This window comes from Equus przewalskii, chromosome 30 (genome assembly GCF_037783145.1).
Source record: "Equus przewalskii isolate Varuska chromosome 30, EquPr2, whole genome shotgun sequence".
In the NCBI taxonomy this organism is placed as follows: domain Eukaryota; kingdom Metazoa; phylum Chordata; class Mammalia; order Perissodactyla; family Equidae; genus Equus; species Equus przewalskii.
Genome location: NC_091860.1, coordinates 11,778,054 through 11,795,569, shown reverse-complemented (window position 1 = coordinate 11,795,569; position 17,516 = coordinate 11,778,054). Strand labels below are relative to the sequence as shown.

The 17,516-nt window shown below is 42.3% G+C and overlaps 1 long non-coding RNA gene across 1 annotated transcript in view; it reads left to right on the top strand.

The window, feature by feature from the left end:
- LOC103543761 (uncharacterized) overlaps positions 1 to 17,516 on the top strand; it is a 102,125-nt gene that overhangs the window by 73,794 nt on the left and 10,815 nt on the right. The window contains exons 5-6 of the long non-coding RNA XR_011534991.1: positions 8,700 to 8,947; positions 9,209 to 9,601. This is a non-coding gene — a long non-coding RNA (uncharacterized lncRNA). The remainder of the gene's footprint in view (positions 1 to 8,699; positions 8,948 to 9,208; positions 9,602 to 17,516) is intronic.

Sequence of the window (17,516 nt, the reverse complement as noted above, 5' to 3'; positions counted from 1 at the left end):
TGAATTCCCTTCCCAGGAGCTGTGCATTTGCTTTCCGACTGCTGTCATCTCTGAGCACAAGCTCCAGCTTGGGTGGCCTTGGAAGGAAGCCACTTTCTCCCCCTCAAGACTCGGGGTCCACCTAGAAATAAAAGGGGCTTCCCATCTTTTCCATGCCTTCAACTCTTATCTCTGTCTGGGGGAAAAGCACGTTGTCTACTTCCTTAAGCATGTATGGACAGATGCTTTTCTTGATGGAACTGTCTAATGAAAGAATCTTAAAGCATCCTCCAGATATATATTTAGAAATGTTGCCACAGTCCCCGCTTCCTGTTCAGGCATCTGTCATTTGGCGATTGCAGCCTGCAGGTGAGACTCTTCCAGTAGCCATGTGGCACCATGTTTGGGGGAATGAAGAGCCAAGAAGAACCATCATTATTGTTGTCAGCAGCCTTTCCTGATTGCTTTACTATTTTACTATCACTGGGCAAGTCACTGGCCTCCCTGGGACTCCAGTCCCTCCCTATGTAAAATGGGGGCGTTGGGTGAGCCTCTAACCCCTTCAAGCTGTGATGTCATATTTGATTGATTTGACCCCAGTCATGAGAAGTTGATGAACTCTAGGGTTGCTAACATGTTTCTTACATACTGATTGTAAAAACAATTTGACAGAAGCCCCTTCTACTCAATAACAATCTCAAAGAGATTGGATCTGGTGACCCGGAAGCTGCTATTACAGTGGCTCCCTTGGGCGCCATTCCCTCTGGTCTGACCTCTCCCAACCCTCACTTCACTTGAAGCAGGCTTTGCTATTATTTACTTCCTGGAGGCTGCCAAAAGTCTAGCCAGTTTGTCATAAAAAGTCCTGGGGTCACAAAACCCCCATGGAAGTGAAAGATTCTAATTCCAGCCAGGACAGGATTGGACTGACCAGGGTGAGTCTGTTCTAAATAAGTATCATCTAGGATTCTACTGTTGCTGGCAATTGCTGATGTAATAACTGGTCGATAATACTTTGAATAGGGTCATTTTCCAGACATGATTGTGATAACATTTTTCCAGGCAGCTAGCAACCGTGGAGAGAGGGTGGGAAAGAAAATTACTATCATGGGACTATGAGCTTGCTGTGAAATTGCAAAATTGGATTTCTCATGTATTTTAGGGATCACAAAGTGACCAACAAGAGAGGTTAATGCTGACTCCATCAGTGACTGGCAAACTCTAGGGCGAGTATAAATGAGCTCGTGGATGTTATGTCTGACCCTGATGGGATTTGCTCCCTGCATATTTCTAGCAGTCAGCTGTTTAAGTGTGTGGATATTCTACAGATGACGAGCATGAACTTGTCAGGTTTGGATCCAAGGTTTCGTAAATTATTTTGTAAACTTCTTGTGGGTAGGCATTGTCTAATACAGTTTGTCTTACCCAAAGTGCCTGCCTTCATCATGCTCAGAACAGAGGTTCAGCTGCTTCAAATGCTTTTTGAGATGAAGAGAGGAGATATCTATATACAGAAATAAATTGCAAGCGTGTTCAATACATATTTTCAGTGAAAATGTGGTCCCCTTTTCTGTGAGAGAAGCTCATAGGTACTCTTGAGTAAATTAGTTTAACATGTCCCCTTTCCATTTTATCATTCTGGTTTGGGGACCCAGAGAACTTAAGTCATATCCAAATGCACAAAACAAGACATTTTCTTAAAGCAATTAATATCTCCCCCCAGTTTATTAGGCTTGAACGCTGTCAGGGAGTATTACTGGGGATTCCAAAATCTAAACTATTTCATAAAACATGCAAAATGATTTAAAGTTAGCAAGAGTTCATTTCCTAATAAGCTGAACCATTGCGTATGTGCCGCCTTCTCTTTTCCTGAGAGCTTTGCAGGGCCCAGGAGTACATATCAGCCCATTCCTCAGCACGACTCAGAAATTGTTCCAAGGTTTCAACTTGAAGAGTATGGGTGTTTGCATCTCTTTTTAGTTATTTTTTTTAAATTATGATATATTGTAGATCTATAAATAGTATAGATGACAGTATAATGAACACTCAGTGTACTGGCCACCCGGTCTAAAAAGATCACAAACCCAATTGAAGTCTCCATGAAAATTTATCACCCTCTCCCCTCCCCCGTTTTAAAAATTCTATTTCTGGCTATCTTTAATTTTTATATAGATTGTATCATACTGTATGTATCCTTCTTTAAAAACTTTTTTTGTTTGTTTAGCAAGATATTTTTGACATTTAACCATGTTGACAGACGTAGCTTTATCTTGCTCACTCTCACTGAGGTTTGGTATTTGAAGTGAATAGACCAAAAATTGTTTTCAGCTGCTCTTATCGATCAGTTGTTTCAAATCTTTCTCAGTTTCAAAAACTATTGTGTTAAGCATTCTTTAACATTTCTCCGTATCGCTTCTGCAAGAATCTCTTGAGGCATGTGTATGGAGGAGTGGGATTGCTGGGTCGGAGGGCACCCACATCTTTACCAAGACTGGCTGTTGGCAAATTGCTCTGTAAAGTGGTCTGTGCCAATTTACAGCTTTCCTGAACAGTGTCCCTATCGCTCCACATTCTCACTAGCCCTTAGTATCAGAATTTTTCATTTTTACCAATTCAGTGAATGTGAAATAGTATACCTTATTGTTTGAATACGCATTTCTCTGATTGCTACTGAAGTCAAGCAACTTTTTATATATTTTTAGCCATTCAGATTTCCTGTTCTGAAAATTATGCTGTTATCAATTTTCGCTCATTTTTTAAGGTTTTCCTCTTCTTAGGGGTCTATAGGATTTCTTTATAATATTTGGTCACTAATAATCTCCCAGCCTGTGGTTTTTGATTTTCAGATGTTCTCTCTTAATTAACAAATAATTCGTTAATTATTTTTAAAGTTTTCTGTTTAATAACGTTTTTCATAGCCTGGGATCATAAAGCTATTTCTCCAAATTGTTTTCCTAAACATTTTAAAGTTTTTTTTCCTCTCATTTAGCTTTTAATTTATCTGCAATTGAATTTTATAAATCATGTGAGATAGGAATCTAATTTTATTTTGCTTTTCCATGCAAATAACTAATTATGCTAGTATAACTTATTGAATGGAATCTTTTTAGCTGGGAATGGGTGAATTTTTATTAATTCTGTTTGGGTTGGTTTTGCTTCCTGAAACTAAGGAATCAGGTTATTATCAATTCTGGGAAAACTTAAGACATTATCTCTTTAAATATTTTCTTTCCTGCATTTTCTTTATTTTCTTGTTCTGGAACTCTTATTAGAACTATATTGGGGGCCGGCCCCATAGCTGAGAGATTAAGTTCATGCGCTCTGCTTTGGCAGCCCAGGGTTTCACTGGTTCAAATCCTGGGCATGGACATGGGACTGCTCCTGCTCCGAGGCGGCATCCCACATGACACCACTAGAAGGACCCACAACCAAAAAAAATACACAACTATGTAGTGGGGCCTTTGGGGAGAAAAAGGAAAAATAAACTAAAAAAAAAAGAGAACTATATTGGACCTTCTAATTCTATCTTCCATGTTTCTTGACTTGTTTTTCATAATTTTCACATCCTTGATTCTCTGTCTTGCCTTCTGTGCAATTTCCTCAGATTTAAGCTCTCTCTTACTAATCTTTCCTTCAGCTGTGTCTAATATGCTGGTTAACATTTCCATTAAGTTTTAATTTCAATGACTATAATTTTCATTTATATAACTTGTATTTTATTCTTTTTCAAATCTATCATCTTTTTTATAGTGTCATTTTTTCACGTGTTCAATTTTTCTTTTGTCTTTGTTTCGGCATACTGATTTTTTTTTTTTTTGAGGAAGATTAGCCCTGAGCTAACATCTGCCACCAATCCTCCTCTTTTTGCTGAGGAAGACTGGCCCCGAGCTAACATCCGTGCCCATCTTCCACTAGTTTTTATATGTGGGACACCTGCCATAGCATGGCTTGCCAAGCTGTACCATGTCCACACCTGGGATCTGAACTGGCGAACCCTGGGTTGCCAAAGCAGAATGTGTGAACTTAACCACTGTGCCACCGGGCCAGCCCCACAGCATACTGATTTTTTATCTCTGATAATTTTATGATCTGAAGTTCTTCCACCGTGTGTTGAGTAGGTTGATTTTTCAGTCTAATTTTCCTGTTTATTTGTAAATTTTGAACTGTGAACTCACCTTAAGTGCGACTTATCAGTGGGAATCTTGTACAACCTCCAGAGCAATTTTTAATCTTCTACTGCCAAGGATATCTGCAGCTTGGCAGGACTTTTTTTTGGTTATCTTTTTGGCTCAGACATCTCCAGCCAATGGAATAGGCTCATGATCATACATTTTTTGGAGAGAGAATTAATTTTTCCACTCCAAGCCTAGGCCAAGATAAACTGTCTTCTTTTTTTGGATGGCATTTTTTTTTTTTTTCTTAGTACACCTTTTGCAGAGAGGTAAAACTTCTGGAAGCTCTCTTGATTTGGGAGCCTCAGTTCTATCTCCCTTTCCTCAAAAAAGCTTCAGGCTTTATCCATGACTCACATGGTGATTAAGAACCCAACCTGTTGGTTGCAAAGACGTGCAAAACCCTGTAGAGTTGTCTAGCATTATTCGCTAATTTGTACCTTTCTAGTTTAAGTTTCTCAGTCGTTTTTGGCCACTGTAGATTTCTCTTGCCTTATTACCTTTAGTTTTATAGCAGGAACATTTTCAGGTTTCCCAACTCTCAAACTGCCAGCAACGAAAGTCTGTTTGCTTAACTCTTAAAGCTTAGGCTATTCAGATAGGAGTCCTGGGTTAGAAAGAAAAGGATTCAAATAGTAATAGAGCCAAACAATCATAGAGAATAATATAAAGGTGTTTACCTTAGAAATTGGTTTTGTGCTTTTTGCCTTCAGTAAGCTGTATTTACAGGAAAACAACTTGCTCTTGACTGAAAATGTTTCTATTCTTTCAACAGGATGGTACTAAGTGTCTAGTATCTGCATGAAAGCATGGAATACACTTCAGATTTCAGCGTATTGACTCCTGACCTATTTCTCTCTTGGTCAAAAGAGAAACAAACCCATGTTTAAATTGGGAAAATGACAATCAATGCTGTGCAGATCTTTCATGTGAAAAATGTGTCCTTAAAACAAAACAAGGAGATTAAATGGTGCTGGAATTTTGACAATGTTGTCATGAACTGCTGCCCATTAAAAGCAATTAACTGGGGTTGGCCCTGTGGCATAAGGGTTAAGTTCGCACATTTTGCTTTGGTGACTCAGAGTTCGCTGGTTGGGATCCTGGGTGTGGACCTATGCAGCAGCTGTCAAGCCATGCTGTGGTGGTGTCTCACGTGTAAAGTAGAGGAAGATGGGCACGGATGTTAGCCCAGGGCTAATCTTCCTCAAAAAAAAAAAAAAGAAAAAGAAAAAAGAAAAAAGAAGCAATTAACCCATTGTTCTTTATTAACTGGCCATGCAGTTTATGCAACTCAAAGGGCTCACAGTCTGAATCTGCTCTGATCTTGTTTTACAAGTAATTATGACCCAAGTATCTACAATTATACATATGTGTCTGTCCATTTTGCTCCCTTAGAAATAGTATCATCCTATTTGTACTTATCTAGAAAAGAAACTTTTCCAGTTCAGCGAACTTGGTTTACTTGGCAAGAGAATGCATAAGGACACCCGTTTACATCTGTTGATTTGGCAGAGAGTTAAAGAACATGGTGGGTAATGCCCTTCATCCAGGCTCATCTCTCCTGAAAGGTCACTGCAATGGATTTTGAAGCCAGGTGTTCTTTTGAGAAAAAAAAAAAATCAGAACTTAAAAAATAATTCAAATATTATGGCCATACTAGAAAGTTTCTATACCCTTAAAGGGCTGAGGGAACTCTAGGTATAAGCACCAAGTAACAAAAACTATTCCTTGAGCCAAAAGAGATCCTAGGAAGTCTGTTTAAAGGTCACTATGACCTTGAAGCAAGCTGGAGCACATCTCTCTTCCCATGGCCCCAAAATATTGTGAGGTAACTCAGAAACCACAAAGGACACCCTCGAGTATGAAGACAGAGGGCAAACATCCATTCGTGCATTGCTGTGGCATCTCTGACCTTTCTCTCACCAGTGCCTGAGATGTCCACGGGATTCCAACAGCTGAGGGTGATGGAAAAAAGTCTGTAGAAATATTTTGCTTCTCCTGTGGTTGAGTTGACTAACAGGGCTGAGAAGATGCCGTGTTTCTTAGAATTGAATTTGTGAGTTTTTTGACTCCATAAGTCATCAATGAAGGAATGACTCATTTAAAAACACTTAAAGAGAGTCTACTAAGTGCTTGGGTTGAAGTGACAGAGGCAATTAAAAATTGATTCCTGCCCTAAAGGAACTCACAGGGAGGTGCAGGAGGCAGAGAGGTCAATAAGTCAGTTCAATATGATATGATAAGAGTTAGGGATATGATAAGAGTAATGTGGGTAGAGGAGGGGTCCAGGTCCAATTGTGGGAGTGTAGGGGAGAAGGTCAGGAAGGGATTCCCAGAGGAGGTGACCTCTGACTTGAGTAAAAACAGAATTGTAGCATTAGCTAATGCTAAGGCAGTAATCATATTGCAACATATAAGTGCATCAAACCAACACCTTGTACAGCTTAAACTTGCACAACGTTATATGTCACTTATATCTCAATTGAAACAAAAGGGAATTGCATGTGTGTTTGCCAAGTGAACTCTTCTCAACCATAAGAGAAAAGCAAAACTTAGGTATCCTTTGGTTAGGAACAAGGCAGGTATGGCTATTTCTTGAAAGGAACTGTCTCATTTGATTATTCTTGTTTTGCTTTATTTTATTGCCTTGGTAACGTAGCCTTTACTATTATGTGCGGTGTTACTTTCAGAAGCAAAAGCGTTTCACCCTCTGAATAGCTTAGACGTTCCATGTCATAACGCACATCGGGGGAGTGCCTGCTCTATCACCTACTGCTGGACCAGGCCACCTGCCTGGAGGAGATGCCACGAGAGGGTGACAATGGACATTTCCATTACAGTCTGGGTCTTCTCAGGCATGATGTCAACTGGAAGAGAGAGAGTGGCTGCAGCCTGAATCCTAGCCTGAGGGTCAGGATGAAACTAAATGCACTTTATAACTGCAGTGAGTAGACCAAAGCTCTGACCAGTTGCTTTGGACTCTGCACTGGGGAGTAGACGAATGCAAACAACGGACCGAAATGAAGGGGAGCTTTAGGACGGAGGCATGGATGAGAGAGGACTCTGAGAAGTTCTGAGGACAGGGGCTTCTCCATCTCTGTTCCACTGAATTGACAATTTCTCACAAGAAGTTTTGAAAATTCCTCATTTTATCGTTGAAAGGAAACAATTTAATTCAACACAATTACATTGTTAACTCTTGTACAGCTACTATAATGAATTCTGGGTTTATATTGATGAAAAAGACTTATTTCTGCCTCAAGTTGCTCACAGTGTAGACAGACTCTTAAACAGGTAACCAAAATGCAATGATAGAATGGATTTGGCTAATTCGTGCAAAGATTCTATCCCCGTGATCTCATTACCCCTGATTCCCCGGCCAGGTGTGATAGATAAAGTGCAGGGGAGATGGTCAGGCTCTGATTTTCTATCCTAGATCTACCCAGAGCTGTTCATCATTCCGTAATTTTCTTTGCATTTCACACTTCCAGATCCCAGTCATAGTTAATAGAGTGTCAGTTTACCTCGCCACTTCTGTGGAATTTCCTGGCTGCATGCAAACTCAGCTCTCTAAGAGAATTAGGCTGTCTCTAGACCACAACTGTCCCTGAACCCCTGCCTCTGCTTGGGTCTCCTTGTCCCAACATTAACCTCGGCCCCTATTTATCCTCAATCCTTCATCTCGTCCTCTTCCCCCCTTCAAAAACCTTTTGCTCAGTTCCTGCCATTCTTGAACCCTTGTGGATTTCAGCAAGACAGAGCTAAAATAAAAAATGGAACAAACACTCAAAGGAGTTGCATCCTGGATCATTGAACCTCATTGGTGCACCTGCAAAAATAGAGCCAGGATCTTGAAAGAACGGAAGGTGGCAGTAGAGGAACGAGCATACTTTCTGGTCCCGGTGCTGAAGAAAAGCCAAATCCAGGATTCCAGCTTCACTCAATTTTCTCTCACAGATGTATTACTTCTCTTCGTGTTGTCATTTCTCTTCTTTTTATCCCTTTCTAATTCAGTCTTTCATCTCTCCTCTCTGATTCTTTCTCCATGTTCCCCCAATTGCTTTGGAAGGCTTTGTGCAAGCTGAGATATCATTTCTAGTTGACTTTTTCCAAGAAATATTAAATCTGCCATCCTTTGCCTTTTCATGCATTTAAGCCTTACTTAAATGAATGGGTTCTAGGAACTAATACAACAACTTACATTCTCTACCATCTTTAATACAAAACTTACCGAAATAATACTGGGTGGGTAAAATTAGCAAACGTGTGATTTTAGGCAATTGCCTGTAGAATTTTTAGCGAGTTGCTAAACTACTTAAGTAACTTCCTCAGGAGAATCTATATCAGGGATCAGCTAACCATCACCTGAGGGTCAAATCTGGTCTGCAACCTGTTTTTGTAAATAAAGTTTTATTGGAGCATTGCCACGCTCATTTGTTTACCTATAGCCTATGAGTGCTTTTGCACGACAATGGCAGAGTTAAGTAGTCATGACAGAGACTGCATGGCCTGCAAAGCCTAAAATATTTCCTTTCTGGCTCTTTACAGGGTTTGCTGACCGCTGCTCTAGGTGTCTGTATTAATCCACCCGCTAAGTTGTGCTGCAGAAGGAAATGATTGAAAACCGCAGTGGCTTACAACAAAGGGGCACTTCTCACTCACGTGACATGACCTTTGAGGGTCAGCTTTGATGTTTCACTCCAGGCTGCAGGCTGGAAGAGCAGACCCCATATGGAACAGTGCTGATTTAGGAAAGAGGGAGAAGAGAGAAGGCAGAATCACAATAGCTCTTGAAGGTGGCACATGTCAGTTTCACTCATGTTTCATTGGCTAAGAAAGTCGCAAGGCCACACACGTGGGGAAGGAAATATATTCCTCCTTCAGGGACTTCTGGGAGGGAGAGGCCTGGTGAGGAAGATCCAGAGAAAACTCTGGAAATAATACAGTCTATTACAGTGGCTGTTAGGCTTTTGTTAAGAGTTCAGAATAAAAATGAAAACTACAAGGTCTTAGGGCAGAAAGGCTAATCATTTTTGTCTTCTCTTCCTTTGAAGCAGGTCAAACAGTATGAGTCCTACAATGAGTACGGCCTCAGAATGCTATGTGTTCCGAGGGTGACAAAGGAAGCTCAGAGCCTCTGGATTCCTGGCAAGACCCTCCACCTCGCTCTCCCCCATGCTGGCCCTCACAGCCTCCTCTTCGCTCTTTGCTTGGAGAATCTCAGGATCCATCTCACCATTTCCCTTGCATCACAGATTGAGTTTCCTGAGCAGGAGATTTGAACACAGATGGTTCACTGGGGAGTTCTCTCAGCATCGCCAGCTGTCGGGGGAATGGAAGGCAGCAGAATGGGCCCGGGCAGAGTAGTGGCAGCAGAGGCCCGCAAAGATCCTGTAATGCCAGGAAGAGTTCCGAAACTTTGATGATTTTTTAGAGTGGCTGTGAGCAAGGTAGGCCAAGGGGCCAGGCATTTATCTCTCTCCATTGACCCGTCATTGAGGGGACTGAGTGAGCCCAGGAAGCGGTGTGACGTTGAGTGAGGGAGCTCTCTTCATCCACGGGCAGTTCAGGGAGGGGCACTCGGCTAAGAGCTGTCAGCACTGCCATCCCACAGCTGAGACATGAGTGCTTCAGTCCTGGAAAGGGGCGTGGGGATCTGGGCAGAGCGCTGCAGCATTTACCACACCTGTCTACTGCAAGCACCCTCAGAAGTGCAGGACTCAGGGCGCCCAGGTTTCCCCATCCCCTGGATTCTCATCTCCATTCAGCTCTGCACATTCTCTTTCCTGTCCCGGTCACCCAGCCCTCCCCAAACCCTGACTCTCCTACTGTGCTCTTTGAAATTGACAGGCAGTCACCAGCACTCTTGTCTATATCTGCAGATTCTTCTCTCACAATTCCCTGCCTCTTCATGCTCTAAGTGAAACCTAGCTCTTCCCCGAGGCCACTTCATCTTCAGCAGACCTTCAAAGGATGCTGCTTTCTCACCTACACCCTGTACCCCTTGGACACAGAGGTGGGATAGGTGTCCTCCCTGTCTCCACATTGCCACTTCCAGGCTTTGCTCCTTCCTGCCTCCCTAGTACTCCCAGCTCCAAATCTCCAATCAAGAGAGTGCCGTTCACCACCTCTCCGTGTTGCAGACCAGTGGGTCACTCCCACTCATTCCTTGAAGACTTTAGCTCCTGGCACCCTGTAAGTCTTACTAACACAAGTCCTGTCATCATTCTTGTGATATAAATGTCCACATAGAGGTTGCTCTTAATGCATCTGCCCCCTGATTTGTTATTTCCCCTCCTAGAGTAGTCTTTGGTTCCACTCTATCTCATCAAATTATCCTCGTTCATAGTCTTGACCTTGTTACCAATGATAACAATCCATCCAAGTTCCCGTTATAAGCACCCCATGCTCCAGCCATCATCTTGTGTCTTTCCAACTCATTTCCTCAGGGATTCTAACTCGAATAATTGACTCCATTGGGACCTCAAATACGACCTTTCCTCTGTCCCTCTCTGCCCAGCTGAGATGTCTTGGTTCATCATGTACACATTGTCAATTGCATTGCTCCCCTTGGTCCTCCTCACCTGGAAAAAGTTCAACTCTTCACCCATTGCAGTTGGGCAGGGCTTGAGAAAACCGTGCTTGTTAAATGCATGGACTGTCTTAGTCCATTTCAGCTGCTAGAACAAAATACCAGAGACCGGGAATGTGAAACATACCCAGAAACAATAGAAATTTATTTCCTCCAGTTCTGGAAGCTGGAAAGTCCAAGATCAAGGCACCAGCATGGGCGAGTTCTGGTGAAGGGCCTCTTCCTGGAGCCTTCTGGCTGTGTGCTCCCATGGTAGATGAGGAGAGGAAGATCGGTGGGGTCTCTTTTCTAAGAGTACTAATCCCATTCATGATGAGTCCATCCTCGTGACCTAAGCATCTCCCAAAGGTCTCTGAATACCATCACATTGGGCACTAGGATTTCAACATATGAATTTTGCGGGGACACAATAGCATTGACCTAAAGTGAGGTCATAGGGCTATAGGTCATAGCTATAGTTACCTAGTCTGTTTTCTTCCTGACTTTCCTGTTTTCTTCCTGACTTTCCCACTTTCTCCTTTCCCTTCAAACACCCAACATCTTCTCACTCTCAGCTGATGACTTTGTATTTTACTGAGGAAATAGAAGCAAACATAAGACTCTTTCCACATGTTCCCTCCTATCTCCATCTGTACCCATAGAGTCTGACTTCCCTCTTGATCCTACAGAAGAACAGTCTTTATTTCTATCTCAAGCCAACACCCCAAACCCGCACTTATGTGGTAGATCCTTCTCCTTTTTACATACTGAAGGACACTGTTCCAGTGTTTGTCTCCTCCCTCTTGTACGTTATCAAATTATTCTTGTCTACTATATCATGCTATCAGCGAACAGATATGCTGCCATTTCTTCCATCTTAAAATGCCTCTCTTGATCCCATATCCTCCTCCAGCAACTACATTTCTCTGTGTCTCTGGATAGCAAAACTCAGAAGAGTTGTCTTTACTCATTATCTCCTTTCCCTGTCCTTCGCCACACTGCAATCAGATTTTCATCCTCTTCCCCTCACCAATCCACTAAAAAGGCTGTCACATTGTAGCTTTGATGGTCAGTCCTCTGTCCTTATTGGACTTGACTTCTCAGCAGCATTGGACAAAGTTGGTCACTTTCTCTGTCTTGAAATACACTCTTCTCTCAGCCTCCAGAATACCACAGACTCCGGTTTTCTTTCAACATTGCTGGCTGGTCCTTCCCAGTCTCCTTTGCTTGCCCCTCCTCAACCTCCACATTGCTAAATACTACAGTACTTCAGAGATTCTCCAGCAGACATCCTCTCAGCTCTGACTATGCTCTCTCCTGGGGGAGCTCACCTGGTTCCAAGACTTTAAATGCCATATAGCTCCCAAGCTTATTTCCACACTCTGAACCTCTGCTTTGATATTCAGACTCATATATCTAGTTGCTCACTTGACATTTCCACTTGGATGTCTCACGGGCAGCTCAGACTTAATGTGTCCATCTCCAGACTCCCGATAATAGCTGTCATGTGGCTGCTTTGAGAATCAAGTGAAGCAATGCATGTGCTGTATCTTAGACTATCCGTCATGGTAAACACTCAAGAAATAGTAACATTATTATAATTGCATTGAGCAGGTACTCAAATATTTGTTGAATAAATGAATATTACAGTTAATTGCTAGGGTAATAATATACTGTCTTAGGTAGTCAGTAATAATAAGTATATGTTGATGGTAAAGAGAATAAGTAACATAGCTTGTTTTTTATCCAATAAACATTTGATGTGTACTATGTACCAGGACCAGTTATAGAATATAGCAGAAAAGACCAGATAGAATCCCTTCTTTCTTGAAGTTTACATTCTGAGGGGTGGAGGGGGAAGGTGACAAATAAACAGTATGTGTAAATAAACAAATATATACTATGTCGGATATTGAGAGACGCAATGGAGAAAAATAAAGTGGGGAAGAGAGATTGAGGGTGCTAGGGATGTGGTGGGGAGGCTGTTTTTGGTAGCATGGTGTATTAGTACATTATTGCTGTGGAACAAATTACTCCTGAACTTAAAGTAACAACAAACATTTATTATCTCCCACAGTTTCTGTGGGTTAGGAATTTCAGAGCACCTTAGCTGGGTGGTTCTGGCTCAGAGCCTCTTAGAAGTGTACAATCAAGGTGTTGGCTGAGGCTACTGCCATCTGAGAGCTTGACTAGGCCTGGAGTTGGCTCCCTCACAGGCTGGCAAGCTGGTGTTGCCTGTTGGCAGGAGGCCTTCGTTGCTCGCCATGTGGACCTCTCCACAGAGCTGCTTGCATGTCCTCGTGGCAGAGCAGTTTGTTTCCTCAGAGAAGGTGATCCATAAGGGATCAAAGGGGAAGCCTCATGGTTTTTTGGGGGGGGGGGGTTTGGTGAGGAAGATTGGCCCTGAGCTAGCATCTGTTGCTAATCTTCCTCTTTTGGCTTGAGGAAGATTGTCCCTGAGCTAATGTCTTTGCCAGTCTTCCTCTATTTTGTATTTGGGATGCAGCCACAACATGGCTTGATGAGCAATGTGTAGGTGCATGCCTGGGATCCTAACCCATGAACCCTGGGCCACCAAAGCAATGTGTGAGAACTTAACCACTATGTCACTGGGCCAGCCCCAGAAGCCTCATGTTTTCTATGAGCTAGTCTCCGAAATCACACATTGTCATTTCCACAATATCCTGTTGGTTACACAGGTCCAACAGGTTCAATGTGGGAGAGGACGACAAAAGGGTGTCAATACTAGGAAGCAAGGATCATCGACAGCCATCTTGGAAGCTGGCTACCACATGGCTGCAAATTCTTTGACACTCTATTGACAAATGGGGTCAGTATCACTCTTCTATCTTGGGAGGTGAAGAGTGCTCAGTGACTGCTTAGGCCAATAGACTATAACAGAAGTGACACTATACTAGTTTCTGAGCCCAGGCCTTAAGGACTGGGGGCTTTGACTTACTGCTTCTTGGAATGGAACACTTGTTCCATCATGTAAGAAGTCTGACTACCCTGAGACCACCATGCTGTGAGGAATCCCAAATTAGCCAGTAGAGAGACACCGGACATCTGAAAGAAGAAGCCTTCTGATGATTCCAGCTCTAGCCTCTATTTGACTGCAACTGTATGGAGGCTCCCAGAGCTATAAGAGATAATAGTAAATTGCTGTGTAAATCACCAGTTTTGTGATGGTTTGTATCACAGCAGATGATGGGAAGTCAGGGAAAGCTACTCGGAAAAGACAGCATTCCAGCAAGGATCTGGTTATTTGAGGGAAGGGCCATCCAGGGAACAGAAAAAATAAGTGAAATAGGCCATGAAATAGGAGTGTGCTTGGTGAATTTGAAGAACAGCAAGGGGGCCGATGATGAATCAAGGTGAGAGAATCAGATAAAAGTAAGTGATGAAGTTAGAGAGGTGGCTGGGGACCAGATCCTGTTGGGGCTTTGAGTTTGTTATGAAGACTTTCAATTTTAGTTGGAGAGATATGGGAAGCCATTGAAAGGGTTTGCTTAACCAGAGAAGTGACATAATTCACTTATATTTTAAGTGGCTCAGCCTGGTTGTTCTGTGGAACATAAATTGTAGGGAGGCAGGAGTGGAAGCAGAAGAGCAGTTGAGAGACTACTCCTTTATAGCCCAGGAGGGTAGAGTTGGAGGTGATGGGGATTAATAGAATTCTGGAAGTGTTTTGAAAGTAGAGTCAACAAGATTTACTTATAGATTGCATGTGAGCTGCAGTGAGAGAAAGAAATATGTCAAGAATAATTCCTAGGGTTTGTCCCAAACAACTGGATGAATCAAGTTGGCATTTACTGAGATGAGGAAGAAAAAAGGAAGAAATAGTGGCTTATTTGGGGGAGGCGAGCGTTAAAGTCCTCTTATGGACAGATTAAGTTAACTTCAAAGTAGAAATGTAGGTTAGATATATGTGTTTGGGGTTCAGAGTAGGACCAGACTTATAAATTAATGAGTTATAAGCATATAAATGGCATCTGAAGCCAGTAGACTGAGATCATCACAAGAGTGTAGGTAGAGAAGAGGTCCGGGAACCAAACCAAGTTGACAAGAACAGGAAGATTCCATCAAAGATACTGAGACCAGGTAGCCAGGGATGAAAGAGAAGAGCAAGAGTGTGCTGTTTAGAAACCAAGAGAAGGAAGATTTCAAGAAGGAAGCAATGATCATATGTGTCAAACCCTGCTGATAAGCAAGAGAAGGAATAAAAATTAATCAGTGGATTTGACCATGTGGAGGTCATAGGTGACGTCGATGAGAGCAGAGAAATGGTATAGTACCTAGAGCAAAATGTGGGGACAACAGAGATATTTTTAGATGGAAGCACGTGCAAATACTGATGAAAATGATTCAGCAGAGAGAGGAAAGTTGATGACGCAGGAGAGAGAGGGGATATTTGCAGAAGTGAAATTGTTGAGTAGGCTAGAGGGAGTGGGAGCTAATGCACAAGCACCAAGTTCATTATTATAAAAGGGAAGACAAGGTACATGGCTTCCGGTGCAAAAAGTTAGTAAATTTGTTAAAAGAGATTTTATTTTTTCTCATTGAAATAGGAAGCAATCAGCTGATCTTGGGGAGGGTAAGGGGTCTGGGAGGTTTGAGAACAAAGTGTGAAATAGTTGTTCAGAGAATAGACTTGATAAAAATGCGCAAGAATTGGCAGGCAACACGTTGTTTGTGATCATGATTCTCTAGCCATATTCAATTGTTCAGGGGCAGGTGGGGAGTGGGGGAGAGAGAGTCAGATTTGGTCAAGGTTGGAGAATTTTTTGGCAGTTATGTCTAAAGGAGAGATGAAAACGGAGTTGAGAGTGTCTGCAAAGGAGTGCTGATAGTGTTGACCACGGAATTTGAGCTGAGTATGTAGAGAAATGAGGACGTGACCACGGGGAACCAACAATGAAAATGAGGTGCCAGTACAGCCAAACATCTTTGGAGTTGGGGCAGATGGTGGAAGAAGAATGGGATGCCTGAAACTGGGATTTTGGATGGGATGCTCTTGTTGGTGATGGCGGGGACTAGGGTGTGACCATGGAGGGGTGTGGTTGAGGTGAGACGGAGGACAAGATCCTTGTTGGTGAAGAGGCAGAGATTTGGGAGGCTGATGAGTTGAATGCATCTCCTTTCTGGGGTATTGAAATCCCCAAGAATTATGACAGGAATAGTGTTAAGAGACAGTGAGTCGGGTCTGAAACCTTCAGTGAGTGAGAAGCAGTGACTGTGAGTTCTATGGGCAGCTACAATACTGAGAGGCTACACGTATCTTCTAATACTAATTTTGTGAGCTTGGCTATTTCATTCAATCAGTGTATGTCTTGGTTGATCTGTCTAAAAATAGGGAAGTTGGTTTAGGTCATCTCTAAGTTCCCGTTTGTTCTAGAATTCTATGATTTGAAAAGAATATGTATATATAACCATGTTTAAAAGCTCTTCTGTTAACTGGAGAACAGTTGAACTATAAGTTTTTCAAATTTTCTGACCATTTAAGGAAATCTATTTATTTCAGACTGTAATGTATAATCCCGCTAATTTGCAAAGGCATTTTCTTATAGCTAACAAGATAAACTAAAGGCCTTTTTGGGTTAAAAGAGGTGGAAGACCAGGGAGGGAGAGGGAAAATTCAACTCTACAAATGTTTATCAGGTACCAACTAGGGAAATTTAGAATTAATGTAGTTAGAGGTTTCACCATTAAAGAGAGAAAGCCACATGACTGTTAGTTTATGAAACGAGCCAACAGGGAATCTGACAGCAGAACTCGAACTGAATGAACCATCCACTTATCAAAGAGGATTCCTTCACTCCTCCATTCTCCCTTGACTCTGATGTCATCCTTCTAATAAAGCACTTTTCTCATTGCTACGTAGTAGTTTGATTTCTTCTCTACCTCTCTGCTTGGAATTGGAGTTCCACAAGGGGAGGATTATTTCTTGTTCATTTTTGGACTCATCTTTAAGCCTGCTATACCAGTCACTTGATAAATATCTAATCAGCGGAGGATTGAATGACTGATTGAATGTATGAATGGAAGCAGTAGCCACTCATTTATTAGCTTTAGCATCTAATAAAAAGGACCATCTTATAGGTTACAGTTACTGTACAACTTAGGTGTTTGTAGGTATTTAAAATATACATTTAAACTGGCATGTGAGAAAGTCACATAGTTGGATAGAATTGCTGGTTCCTGCTGAGTGCCATCCCTTCTTTACTCTAGGATTCTGTTGTATCTTTTTTTGCCAAGGAAGATTTGCCCTGAGGAAGATTGCCCTGTGGCCAATCTTCCTCTATTTTGTATGTGAGTTGCCACCACAACATGGCAGCCGATGAGTGGTGTAGGTCTGTGCCCAGGAATGGAACCCAGGCCTCTGAAGCTGAGCATGCCGAACTTAACCACTAGGCCACAAGGCCAGCCCCGTGGATTCTGTTATATCTTATACATGTGTGTGGCAACACCTCTCCTCGTACAAATCCTTCTGACTTGAACTTGCATCACACCAGCGAAATATCTCTAGTAATCTAGGTCTTTTGGCAACTCTGGGGCTAAGAATCCTCAAAAGACCTAAATGAAGAGCTTTGAGGAATTAACCCCCTCCTGCTGTCCTTTGTGGAAGCTCTGCACTGTGCTCTCCCACACTGAACACTGGTGTACACTTACCGCAGTTCCTTATTTCTAACTGATGCTGGACGGTGAGCCATTTGTTCCAGCCCTGGAAATACTCAGTGAAGCTTTGATGTAAACTCAAGTGGTGCTTTTTCAAGAAACCCTGTCTTTTGACAAGC